The sequence below is a fragment of the Silene latifolia genome, chromosome 4 (assembly GCF_048544455.1).
Source record: "Silene latifolia isolate original U9 population chromosome 4, ASM4854445v1, whole genome shotgun sequence".
NCBI classification, from domain to species: Eukaryota; Viridiplantae; Streptophyta; class Magnoliopsida; order Caryophyllales; family Caryophyllaceae; genus Silene; species Silene latifolia.
Window position 1 is genome coordinate 52,111,030 of NC_133529.1, and position 14,573 is coordinate 52,125,602.

At 40.3% G+C, this 14,573-nt stretch overlaps 1 non-coding gene across 1 annotated transcript; it reads left to right on the forward strand.

The window, feature by feature from the left end:
• Positions 1-695: 695 nt before the first annotated feature.
• LOC141654405 (small nucleolar RNA R71) lies at positions 696-802 on the forward strand. Its single transcript, XR_012547966.1, has one exon. It is a non-coding gene; the product is annotated as a small nucleolar RNA R71 (small nucleolar RNA).
• Positions 803-14,573: the final 13,771 nt, after the last annotated feature.

A 14,573-nucleotide genomic window follows, 5' to 3' on the forward strand; every position in this document is an offset into this window, starting at 1 on the left:
TTTGAGTGAAAAACTCTTGTTGGTTCTTTTGCATTTGGAGGACCGCTTTTTGAACATCAAAACCTTGGTCATTTTGTTGAGTGTATGGAGTTTGATTTTGGAAACCTTGGTTTTGGTTGTAAAAGGGTCTTTGATTTTGGTTTCTCATTGGAGGTGGGGTGTATGTTGGTTTAGAGTTTTGAACATTTTGGCTTTTGTATGAGAGATTTGGATGGAATTTGGTGTTTTCATTGTAATAGTTGGAATAAGGGGTACCACTCTTGTATGCTTGAAAAGCATTCACTTGCTCACTTGTTCCCCTACATTCACTTTGGTCATGTCCCAAAGTTCCACAATTCTCACATATTCCACTTGGAATTGATGAAGATGCCACCATGGCATTAACATGTTGCTTAGGTGATTTGGAGGCTTCTTCAAGTTTAGCCATAGCCTCCTTAAACTTCAAATTAATGGTATCAATATGAGCACTGAGTTGAGCACCCAGTTGAGTAATAGAGTCCACTTCATGCTTTCCTCCTCTAGTAGCCTTCCGAGGTCTACTATATTTTGAGTTATGGACCGCCATTTCCACAATCTTGTTCCAAGTTTGATTATCGCCAACTTCGGTGAACATACCATTTGATCCCATGTTGAGAATGTTTCGGGAGTCTTCATAAAGACCATTCCAAAATTGTTGTACCAAGAACCACTCGCTAAGTCCATGATGAGGACATGAGCAACAAGTTCCTTTGAATCGCTTCCAAGCTTCATACAAAGATTCTTCGTCCCTTTGTTTAAAACCCGTGATTTGGGCTCTTAGCATGTTAGTCTTTTCCGGAGGGTAGACCATTTTGTAGAAAGCAAGAGCCAATTTTTCCAAGAGTCAATACCAAGAGTAGCCTTATCAAGGCTCTTTAACCATTGTTTCGCGGTACCAATCAAAGAAAAAGGAAATAAGACCCATCGAATTTGGTCTTGAGTCACTCCGGTTTGTGAAATCGCATCACAATAGTCACAAAAAGTCTCCATATGAGAATGAGGGTCTTCACTAGGCATCCCCCCAAATTGACTTCTTTCGCCTAATTGGATTAATGCGGATTTTGCAATGAAATTACCGGTCAAGTGTTGTGGTGTGGGAGTACCATTAGGTAGGTTCTCCTCGGTTGGTACGGAATGTGATGAAAATTTAGGCATTCTGGGTTGATTTTGTGGTGGGTTTTATGTTGGGTTCTCTTCTCCTTCTCTTGCAAAAGGGTTGATGAACTCAATAGTATTTGGATGAATATCTACAACCTCACCAATACCTCTCAAAGTATTTCTAGCAAGTCTTTTATTGGTTGTCAAAGTTCTTTCAATTTCGTGATCAATGGGTAACAAGTTACCTTGTGATCTTCTAGACATGCAAAATATCAAACAACTTGAAAATAATTAGAACAAACCATGAGGAGTTTTACTTCCCCAACGCAAAGAAAGACACTACTAAGAATAATCAAAGAAAATCAAATCAAGTTAACACCGTCCCCGGCAACGACGCCATTTTTGGTCGGACTATCGTTTTCGGTTACTTGTCGTTAGGAGTACCTAGACCAAAACAATATTTATAACTTCACAAACTACTCTACTATTAGTAAAGAGGTAAGTAAAGGTCGGATCCCAAGGGACGGGTATTGATGTACGATTTTCGATTGCAAGTAGTGGTGTCTAAGGGTGTCACAATTTGGGTTGAGATAAGAAGATCACTAAACTAAATAACAATGTAAATAAACAAGCAAGATGATTAAAATGAGATGTAAACAATTGATTAAAAGCACTAGGGTGTCATGGGTTCATAGGGGATTCATGGGAATTGATCATACAAACATATTCTCAAATTATAAGCAAGCAATTATTGTTGTGATAGGATCGAGTTGGTTTATATCTTACAATCATAGGAAGGTTTGGATCCCGGAGCCGAATCGATTAGATTGTACAACACCTACAAGTCGACTTAATCCTCCCTACTCAACTATATGCATGGTGTAATGAGACTCGAGTTGGTTTATGTCTTACAAGTCTCATTGAAAAGGTAAGTGATGGGTAAAAAATGCAAGGATTTATAGGCTCACATTTCGTCAAACATAACATGTGCATAAGTTGAGATCACAACAAGCAAGCAAATAAATTATGTAAACATATTAGATTAAGCATGAATCATCCCCCATGTTGGTTTCCCCTAATTCCCCGTCAGCCCTAGCTAAGGAAACTACTCACTCATTATCAAGTTTAACATGCAAACAAGATTGTCAAACATATTAACAAAGCAAAACATGATGAATGAATGGAAAATGATTAACAATAATTAAAACAAGGGTTAAGAGAATTATACCTAATGATGATTCCAAAATAATAAGCAAAGAATAATAGAAGTACTTGATGATTGATGGAAGGTTGTCAATATCCCAATAATACCCAAATAATCTTCAATTACCCAAAATAAATGATGAACAATAGAGAAATTAAGGAAATGAGATTTTTATTAATGCTTAATTAAAAGTTGATTACAAGATTAAAATGAGATTAGGAAGAACATAAATACTATTAAGGATTGATTGATAATCTAATTAGTACAATGGGGTATTTATAGTGAGGATTAGGTACATAAATTAGGGTTACCAAGGGCTTAAATGACGATTAAGACCCTTAAGAAAAGTTGAGGAAATGCTCCTCTCGAAGGAAGATGCTAGTCTCCTTTTTGCTAGTCTTTCAGAAATATGGGCATCCCGTGTGGAACAAGGAAGACACGTGCTGTACTGGGCAGAAATCCGAGTGGCCAAGGGGTCGGGACGAGCGGATTGTAGTGGTGCAGGACGAGCGGACAGGGTGGTGAGACGCTCGGATTGTGGAGGTCTTGGACGAGCGTCCTGAGGCTGCGACGGGCGGATTGTAGTCCAGCAAGCTTCTTCCTCTTTTCTTCGTTTCTTCTTCCAACAATCCTCAAGGATCTTGTCGGAGATGCAAGAATCTTATTCAACATTGCCCATCTACTACATTATTTACATAGGCCTTCTAGTCTTGTCTTCACTTTGATGCTTGGTCATTAGATTCGATCAATTTAGCTTCATTTTGCCATGAAAATGCAAGGTTTGCACTCCTCTCCTACTAAGGAAACAAACCCTCAAAGAATATGCAAAACAAAGGAATAAAGATAGTAAATGACCTAATTATTCACTAAAAAGCATAGGAACGAGGCTAATTCGGGGACAAAATATGCTCAAATATTGGTCAGATCACGCAACCTTCGTTCATCTAAGAGGATGAGTTATTCGTATCTATCCCTCTTCCAATCAGCTTCTGGAATTTGACTTTCAAGCAGGATGTGTAAAGACGGGATTTCTAATTCACATGGTTGCACGGCTTCCATGCCGTAGGTCAAGTAGAAAGGAGTGGCCCCACTGGGCGTCCTGACTGATGTACGATAACCCCATAATGCGAATGGTATCTTGTTGGGCCAATCACGGTAATTGTCGATCATTTTCTTGAGGATAGTGACGACATTCTTGTTAGCTGCCTCCACTGCGCCATTAGTTTGAGTTCTGTAGGGCGAGTAATGGTGGTGTTTGATCTTGTATTTGGCTAGTAATTGCTCAGTCTCAGCCTGGAAATGTGATCCATTGTCATTGATGATCTTATGTGGGCAACCATATCGACAGATGATATTGGTTTGTATGAATTTTGCCACATTCTTGGCTGTGAGACTGGTGTAAGATGCCGCCTCGACCCATTTAGTAAAATAGTCGATGGCTACTAAAATGAAACAGTGACCTCCTGTTCCGGCTGGAGTGATTTTCCCGATGATATCGATTCCCCAAGCAGAAAATGGCCAAGGAGATGTCATAGCGTAGAGTAGTGAAGGAGGGATATGTTGTACATTCCCGAAGATTTGGCAGTTATGGCAATGTCTGACATACCTGATGCAATCCGACTCCATCGTGGTCCAGTAATATGCCAGACGCGTGATTTTCTTTGCCATCATTGGTCCACTCATGTGAGGACCACATTTTCCATCATGAACTTCTTCCATCACTTTTTGTGCATGTGAATGATCAAGGCAGCGCAAACCCAAGAGGTGTTCTTTTGTACAGTTCTCCGTGCAGGAGGAGATATTGAAAAGCTAGTGGGCGTATGGCGCGTTGTCCTCTCTTGTCCATATCTGGTGGGTATGTAACATTGAGCTTGAAGTTTATAATGGCTTGAAACCAAGGTTCCCCTGGATTCTCTTCCTTGTCTGTAATCTGGTGCGCATAGGCTGGTTCTGACCGTCGTTCAATGCATAAAGGCATTTCTACCATGTCGCCTGGCATATTAATCAAAGATGCAAGTTTTGCAAAAGCGTCTGCAAATTGATTTTCTTCCCGAGGTAGGTGTAGATAAGTGACCTGGTCGAAGAATTGGGCAACTTGATCTATCCTAGTCTGATAGGGTGCTATACTTTCACTTCGAATCTTCCAAGATCCAGTAATTTGGTTGATGATCAAGGATGAGTCTCCTTGAACTCGAAGATTCTTGATGCCTAAACTTACTGCCGCTTGTAGCCCAATGAGGCAAGCTTCATATTCTGCTGCGTTATTTGTCACCTTGAAGTGAGTTTGACAGAGAGTGATGTATGCTCACCTTCAAGAGAAATGAGTAACACCCCTATTCCAAATCCTCTTATATTCGATGCTCCATCAAAATAAAGGTCCCAAGACTCTACATTAGTTTGTAGTATGTCCTCATCTGGAAATGACCACGTGTCTACTGCTTGGGTGTCGTTGATGTGATTATCCGCGAAGAACTCGGCAACGGCGCGCCCCTTTATAACTTTCAGAGGTACGTATTTGAGATCAAACTCTGAGAGCATTAGGGTCCATCTAGCCAATCGACCATTGAGAACGGGTTTTTCGAAGAGGTATTTGACAGGATCCATTTTGAAATACACCATGATAGAGTAGCTAATCATGTAATGGCGTAGCTTCTTTGTTGCCCACACAAGAGCGAGGCATGTTTTTTCGAGAGGTGTGTACTTGCATTCATATTATAAGAACTTCTTACTAAGATAGTAGATAGCTCTTTCTTCTTTCCCCACAGTTTGCGCGAGCATAGCCCCCATGGCTGTTTTGGTCACTGTGAGATATAAACCAAGAGGTTGATCTCGTTGAGGAGGCATGAGCACTAGTGGCTTGGCTAGTATCTCCTTAATTTTGTCGAATGCTTTTTGGCAATCGTCGTCCTATATGGTATGATTTGTTTTCTTGAGCTTCTTGAAAATGGGTTCGCAGATCATAGTAAGCTTTGATATAAATCGGCTTATATATTGCACCTTGCCTAGGAATCCTCTAACCTCCTTCTCTGTTTGAGGTTGTGGCATTTCGATTAAAGCTTTAATCTTGGATGGATCAATTTCTATTCCTCTTTGACTGACGACATATCCCAGAAGTTTGCCTGACGTTACCCCGAATGCGCATTTCTGGGGATTGAGCCTCATATTGTATTTTCGCAATCTTAGGAAGAATTTACCTAGGTTATCAATATGCCCCTTCCTATCCTTGGACTTGACAATCACATCATCAACGTATACCTCTACTTCGTTATGCATCATGTCAAGTAGCAACGTGGTCGCAGTTCGTTGATATGTGGCTCCAGCATTGATTAGCCCGAATGGCATAACAGTATAGCAATACGTACCCCATTGAGTGACGAAGGCGGTCTTATGCATGTCTTTTATTGCCATTTTGATCTGATTATACCTTGCATATCCGTCCATGAAGGAAAACAATGTGTGGTCTGCTGTATTGTCTACCAATATGTCGATGTGTGGTAGAGTGAAATCGTCCTTGGGACTTGCTTTGTTTAAGTCTCTGAAATCAACACAAACTCGGATTCGCCCATCCTTTTTGGTACGGGTACTATGTTAGCCACCCAGTCTGAATACTCGGAAACATTGATGAACCCGGCTTTGAATTGTTTATCGACTTCTTCTTTGATTTTAAGAGCCCATTCAGTCCTCATTCGACGAAGCTTCTGCTTCACAGGTTTGAAACCTGGCTTGATTGGAATTTTGTGTTCTAGAATATCCATGTCAATCCCTGGCATATCTTTGTAGGACCAAGCGAAAACTTCCTTGAACTCGTGTAGGAGGTCTATGAAATTGGCCCTTTCGGTGGGGTTTAAGGTCGTCCCTATCCTAAGTTCTTGGGGTTCTAGTTCAGTTCCTACATTGATGGGTTCGGTGTTCTCTATAACTGATGCCCCTTCCCCCTCTTGTAATATTTCTTTAGCTGTGTAGGGAGGTAAGTCGATTGAGCCTGGGTCAGGATCATCCTCATTATCATCGTAAATAGAATTGCATTCAGAATAACACAAAGAGTAAACAGAATCTGATTTATTCATAATAAATTTTGAAAAGAGTTGAAACAAAGAAGCCATCTATTCAGTAGTCAGTGGTGGTAAAGGGACAGTTGCTGGGACATTTCCTGAGCTACTGTTACTACTTGATGCTAAGCTAGGAGAAACAAGGGGATTGGGAGTGACGACAGGAGGAGACTCTATAGGGACTTCTCTAAACTAAGACTCTAATTCCGACTCCGACTCTGACTCTGAATCGAATTCGTTGTCTTCAGGTTCTCCTTTGAACATCTCTCCTTCTCCAGTTGTGACTTTGAAGAGCTTTGCTTTGTTGTTCATCCACTTGATCGACTTTCTCCATCCTCTCTGCTGATCTGAACTGGTTTCAGTGATTAATGTTGTAGGGTTGAAATGGTCATCCTGAAGTATCATGGTAATGATCTCGTCCTGTGAGGCTCTAACGAATCGATCCTCCCCACACAGAAGACTAACAGCCTGTTCGTCTAAGCAAGGTGCTTGACGAGCTTTGACGGTAGGAACCGTTTCTGGAGGAATGAAGTAGCAATCATGGAAGACCTCGATTCCAGCTAGCTGCATTCCCTTGTAGTGTTCGGGAAACTCGTGGAAGTATTCTTGACTCCCCTCTCTAACGAAGTATCCATTTAGGGTAGGGAGGTAAGATCGCATTTGGATTCCTTGGTTCTTACGATTCTGAAATTGAGTGATCATCTCCAGGGCTTCTTCTTTCGTGGGTTTGTATCCCAATCCTAGGGGTATCGTTTCAGAGTTTCCTTCTTTGTAAGGTGCAAAGGTATTCCTCTTGGCAGGATTCAATGGCATTCCCGGGAAGTATCCCTGAGACTTGAGTATATGGTTGACCACTAAATTGGAGTATGGATTGAAGTATATAGGTGCCAGTTCACTCTCTACAAGGTTTATGCTATGAAAGCCCCCCAAGCTCGTATACTGGATCTGTGACTACTTGGTTGCTTGACATCTTCTCTATTACTGCCTTGATAGGTGACGAAGTGATCGTCACTACTTTGCCATCTAGTGGGATCTTGATTTTCTGGTGCGGGTGGATGTTACTGCTTTGGAAGCGTGAATCCAAGGCCTTCCCAGAAGTATGTTGAATGAGGCTTCTATATCCACTATTTGAAAATTAACCTTTCGCTCAATCGGCCCTGTGGGTATGGTAAGGTTGACTAGTCCTACCACTTTACGTCGTGTCCCATCGTATGCTCGAACACCTTGATTAGTGGGATTCCAATATGATTCTTTCATGCCCAATTTGTACTCCGTTTTCAATGGTATGACATTGACAGCAGAGCCATCATCTGCCAATGTCATTGGCACATTATTCTTTAAGCATATGACGGTAATGTATAGAGCTAGGTTATGACTGGCGCCGAAGGGAGGCAAATCCTCGTCCAAGAAAGTAACTGGGTTACTTAGCTTAGTTGAATCTTGGAAGACCAAGTTGACTACGTCGTCAGGTGTAGAATTGTGCGCCACGTTCAGTTTAGCCAAGGCTTGCAGTAAAGCTTGGCAATGAGGAAATGAGCTTGCCACTAGTTGCCAGACTGAAAGATCAACCTTTGTCTTCTGTAGTTGTTTTAGCAAGTGGTCAGTAGATGTATCTTCGCCGTCATTTGGTGTGATGACGTTGGTGTTAGTAACTGGACCATTAGTTATAGGACCATTTTGAGAAACACTTTGATATGGACGCCCTGAATGAGTAAGGTGGTCTATATCTTGATCTTTGCTTGCGTTGACTATATCCTCACTAACCTTGACGAGATAGTGTTCAGTGAAGTATTCATCTTCATCATCATCGGCCCATATTCCGTTGATGTTAGTAAACTCCCTTAATCAGATGATCTCAGCTTCTAAATTGATTATTTGGTCGACTAGACTGTCAACTACGGCGACTACCACTTGCATTATAGAATTTGGAGACAGATTCAGTGGCACGCTCTTCCTGGGTATGGTTCTTGGATTGCGGAGGGATGCTACTACATCTTCCAGTTCTGAAACTTGTCTACTTACACTCTTTGCCCATGCAATAAAATCGGTGATAGTGGGAGAAATGGTGGAGTAACTCCTCTCATCTTCTAATGCGTGAATCTGGTCTTCGATTGGAGAAATGATGTGTGAACAATCCAAGTTGGATTCTTCATCTGTAATCATCAAAACTCCAAGAGGATTCTGAGTATTGTTAGGCTTACCTCCAGGAGGTATAGGTAGACGACCATCTTCGATCATGTCCTGAAGGACATGTTTTAGCTTGAAACACTTCTCTGTATCATGTCCCTTACCTCTATGATATTTGTAGTATGCATTTTTGTCCCAGAACTTGGATTTCTTTTCTGGGTCAGGTGTTGGTCGTATTGGTTGGAGCTTACCCTATTTCATCAACCTTTTCAAAGCATTGGAGTATGTATCGCTAATGTTCGTGAACTTCCTTTGTGGGTTGTTTTTATTTGAAGATTCGAGAAGGTTAACCTCATCAGTCTTGCTAGTAAAGCCATAAGAACGACTCGTTGAGCCTTGATATCCACGACCTACCATTTTGGACAAGAGCCCTTTACGGATGTCATCTTCAATTCTTGTCCCTAGCACAGTTAGATCTTTGAATGTCTTAATTTTTTGGTACCTTAAGTGGTTTGCATAAATGGGTCTCAGGTTATCCACGAATTTCTCCACAAGGGTAGCTTCATCTGGACGTTCGACTAATTGTGTGCTTGTCTTCCTCCACCTACTTAGGAAGTCGGTGAAGCCTTCTATCACATTTTCGGTAAGAACCTCTAGAGTGCGCATGTTGACTTGGATTTCATGATTATCCGCGTATTGCTTAGTGAACTCAATTGCGGCATCATCCCAAGTGGCGATCTTCTTGTGTTCCAAAGAGTAGAACCATTGTTTAGGAATGGTGTCGAGAGATGAAGGAAAGATCCTTCAGAACATCTCAGGTTTGATGCCTTTGATAGACATGTAGTCTTTGAAAGCACGAATGTGGTTCAAAGGGTTTTCATGCCCCTTGAATTTCAGGATGTCAGTCATGTTGAAGTTATTTGGCAATTGACCATTCACGGCCTCATACTTACGATTGTTCTCCCTGTAGATGTCATCTCCCTTGAGGTACATTAGTTGCTCCTCCAAGTATTGGAGTCGCTTTTCAGCTTCAGTAGGACCTACTGGAGGGTTGATTTCTTGTTGTCCAATAAAGGGTGGAATGTCATCATGCATGCTTGCGTTAGGAACATCATTCTCTGCAGGAGGAAGCCTAGTTTCTACAGCAACAATTCATAGATTAATCCTAACATGTGAATTAAACTAAGTCTTTGAACACGTATTTAGGCAAACAACTATGTCGAAGTTGGAATTTAGATTAATTACATGTGGAAAACAAGTAAATAAATCATACAATACGATAATTGAATAAACGCAATAATTAAAATTACAATAAATTACAAAGGATTTAGTAGATTTACGTCAAAAATACATTTAAGACGGATGATTTGAGAAAAAACAAGAGAAAATAAAATAGGTATAAATACGGACAGATTAAGAGGTGATAATACGAATAATAGTCGATTAATTTGTAGACTAACGAATTAGGTCAAAGCAAGAACGGAAGTTCAGAGACATAACTCAACCCGGAACAGGCGCAACAATGCTGCGTCTCTTGGAAGAGGCGCAACGGTCACTGCGTCTGTTCCTGAAGTGAGTTCTGGCTGTGAAGCCGGAACTGCGAATTGTTAAGGTTCGTTGGCGGTTTTAATGGTTGATTACGAATATTTGACTCGGATGGAAGTGATTTAACAGGTTATTTACATGTGAATTCGTCAAAAAAGCAATAAAAACGAATTAAAACTAATTAAGACTAATTAAAACTAATTATAAATGAGTTAGGGTTAATTACAATTTACTTCGGTTATTTATAGAGACGGAAACGAACTAGACAAACGTGATAAACTGATGAAAGCGTATAAAAAAGTTGAATTCCAGTAACTTGATATGAACAAATCGAATCTCCAAAACTCGGATTTGATTTAATGACGAAAACCCGCAAATATTGATTATTAGGGATTTAGGTCGGGATTAAAGCAATAATTATTATAAATACGTTAGAATTATTTTATACGAATGAAATAAGAAGAAAAGAAGAAAAGACATAACAAAAGAGACGAAATAACAAAGAACAAAGGAAGAAGAAGAAAGGTAGGAACTGCGACAGCCTTAGGAAGAGGCGCAGCAGATGCTGCGACTCTTCGAAGAGGCGCAGCAGTTGCTGCGTTTCTTCTCGACGTCTATCTTCTGTTAATCCGTAAAAATAGTTTAATAAAGGGGTTTTAGAAATCGGTTTTAAATATATTTTTGACGTAAACCTTACATTAATTAGTACAAAAATAAAATACAATAACAAAAGATGGGATTTACACCCTCAGACTTACATGTTTGACGAAACGAGATTAACTAAGTTAACGTTTAGTGATTGCTCGACTCGAATGTATGATGAATGTGCCCTCGTACGAGGATTTAGATTAAATTGATTGATAAATTGAGGTGTATTTGGTCAAATTGGTCGGTCATGCAACGTGACTGGTACTCAGAAGGATCCGAGCTTACGTGGTCGATTGATCAAGCACGTAGACGTCAATAAACTTAGAGCACGGTCTTAGAATGCAAAGGGAGAAGAGAAGGGCGGACACTCGCGTGACAAATATGTGAAACCAAAGGCTTCTATTTATACTAATCACACAGATATGAAAATACGCAGAAAAGGGCTGGGGAAGAGGCGCAGCAGCTGCTGCGATCCTTCGATGAGGCGCAGCAGGTGCTGCGTCCTTTCCCCGAAGGTTTTCTCTTGCGGAAGAATGATTTCCGCGTTTATTTTATGGAATTGCGGTAGATCTCAACTTCCTTATTCTTTATCATAAAATTTCGGGATATATTTTACCAAAAGATAAAAAAATTGACTTTATGGAATAAATATCTGGAACATTCTAGAACATTCCGACTCGGCATTTTAAAACGGTTTATTAGAAAATGAAGAGGTTTTTGACCTGGACTCCAAATGAACTCTAATTACTGTTAAAACGACCGTATCGGTGCGTAGATGACAACCAAGGGGTAGACACAAGTGTTTGAGCTATCACTTGACGATAAACTTATGAACTGTCATAAATCGTTCCGCGTACCAAATATGCGGCCCAATCATCACCGGGTGTTTAGCGGGAGGTGCAGAAATGAGGTATCTACAACGCTCGGCTCCCTGTGCTGAGATCCGCTCGTCTTGGATAAAAGACGCCCAGATGATGTTGAAAGGAGACGCCCGGATCGTGTCTGATCCGCTCGGATCCCTGGGCAGTCAGCTACTCTTCTTTTCTTCCTCCACAATCCGCAAGGATCATTTCGGGGATGCAAGGATCCTTTCATCATTGCCAAATTCACTTTAATATCTACTTAGGCCTTCTAGTGTTGTCTTCTCTTTGATGCTTGGTCATTAGGTGCGATCCATTTAGCTCCATTTCGCCATGTAAATGCAAGGTTCGCACTCATTTCCTACCAAGGGGACAAAACGTCAAAGAATGTGCAAAATGGGAAACTAAAAATAGTAAATGACCCAATTATGCACTATAAAGCATGGGAACGGGGTTAATTCGGGAACTAAATGTGCTCAAATATGACTCACATCAAACATCCCCAAACCGAACCTTTGCTCGTCCCGAGTAAAGAGGTGACTATAACTAGGACCTTTATTCAAACTAACCTACTAATATAGCCGATGTGAGACAATTAGCGGGTCTCACTCCACCCCTTCAACTCACAACAAGACAACCATGAGGTAGGATGCCTTCTTGCAAGGCAAGGTGGGACTTGCCAAAATGGCGATACATCCAAGCATTAAGCACACAAAAACAAGAAATGGATACATCTACAAAAATGAATAGCCACTTTCCTCATCTAAGTGGCGAAAATTATCTACAAGGGAAGCAATCTAAGGGTACACACTCCATTTAGATACGGTTTCTTCAAGCTACTAAGCCTAAGAGGATACCAATAAATCACCTCCAAGTTGTGTCAAGCTAGGATAACTTTGTCCTCAATCGTTAAATGCTTTCGTCAAGAGTAGACTCCTTATGGCGTTAGAAACACTGGAGGATCGTGGAATTCCCCTTCTTGCCTAGACAAGAAGAAGGGCCATCCCCTCTCTACCATGCACAAAGGTGGAATCGATGGATAAAAGGGATCATTTTTATTTTGAGTTTCATATGGGAGTTTGCTTTTGTTGTTGTTATTCCCCCCAATTTGTGGCATTTGACATTTGAGAATAATTTCTTATTGCCATTTCTTTGATGTGTGGCATTTCAATACTTGACAACTTTCAACTTTTTTTTTTGCATTTTCTTTTGAACATTTTCAAAGTCACCCCAATTAGTAACGAGGGTGCCTTATATTTGAAGCTTAGGAGTTCTTATTTTTGTACTCCTCTTTTCTTTTGATAGAAATTACAAACTTTTTCATTTCATTTCATTGCTTGAACTCAAATTTGAACAATTTTTGTGCTCATTCCCTTTTTGATGACAAAATGTGGTAGAATATGGAAGATGGTTGCATGGTTTCAAGGGTCACCTTGGAATAAACGGTAGCCAAGGAGTTATCACACCACAAGGTACTCTTGACTAGGCCTTAATCCATGGGTCAAAGGATACTAGCATGACACATCCTAGGGTGTTTTACAAGCATTCTGGTGAGCCAAGTCTCAAGAAGAAAAAGTATCAACAAGGGTGTTTTACAAGCATTCTTGTCAAGCTTCCCAAATAGATGCTTTCACAAAAATTTTCCTATAATGCAACTATATGCCATGATGCAACTATCATTTATACAACCTAATGCAAATGCTTCTACCAACTAGTATGCCAAATAATCTAAATGAAACTCCTATAATCACATTGTTTCATACGGCTTCAATCAAAATAAAGCCACATAGTCATTAGCATAAAGAGGAAAAGGAGATTGGAAAGATCATACCACGCGGTCTTCATGATCCTCATGTCTCGGATGTGGCGGAGTCGATCAATGTGAAAAAGGATAGACAAACAAACAAACAAGTATATACAATATATACAATACTACACTATAAAGGAATGAACTTGTTTTTGGTTTTTTTTTTTTAGATTTTTTCAAATTTTTAGGATTTTTGATTTTTTTGAAACAAAAGAACATATTTTTGTTTTTTTTTAAATTTTTCAATTTTTATCATTTTTTTGATTTAAAGGTCAAGTTGGAATTCAAAGGTCAAGTTAGAATTCCCCATCCCCACACTAGTATGGGCATTGTCCCCAATGGCCAATATGATGGGAAATTATGCATGCTATATGAGAATGCATGATTTCTACACTAAATGCAAACTACATGACATATATAAACAAGTGAATGCATTCTAAACTATACTATATGATGCATGAAATTTTTTTGTTGGTTGGAGAACATAATTTGAATTAACTCGCATTTCTTGTGCTTAAACTTCCCCAAACCAAATAAGACACTATTGCTAGTGTAGAGATGGGGACTTCATGCACAAGAAGAATGCAATGCATGAAACTAGATTGTCATTTTTTATTGTACAAGGTTAGAACAATATAAGACACCTCAATGAGACCGAGGTGGAAGTCCTCTAGGTGTTGCTAGGACTCAAAACCAATGATCAAGATTAAAATAATTGAAAACGAGAGAAAAGAACGAAGCTAAAGGAGGCGTAGGAGACTCACAATGGATATGTGGCATACTCCAAAAGGCTTGCTAATCCTCAATTGTCGCTCAAGGCGACATCCTCATCACTTCCATCATTATCATCATCATCATCCTCACTATCATTATCATCATATACCTCCATGGACCCGGAGGCTTCACCATCATCTTCATCACTTGAGCTTTCCATTTGTTCTTCATCAACTTCCTCTTCTTGTTCTTCTTCTCCACTCTCAACAACAATCTCCTTCCCTTTGGTAACCTCACCACCCATGCTAGCATCTCTAGGAGCATTAGGAAAGAACACTTCCCTATCCACCCAACTAGGCAAAGGACATGATGGATCAAGGAGTTCTTGCCTAGCTAAGTGTAGAAGGGGCGGATATTGGGCCCGGTAAGCATTGACGCGGTCCTCATAAGCTTCCATATGCAAATGTTGCATCAATTGGGTCAAGTAATCGTTACCTACCTCA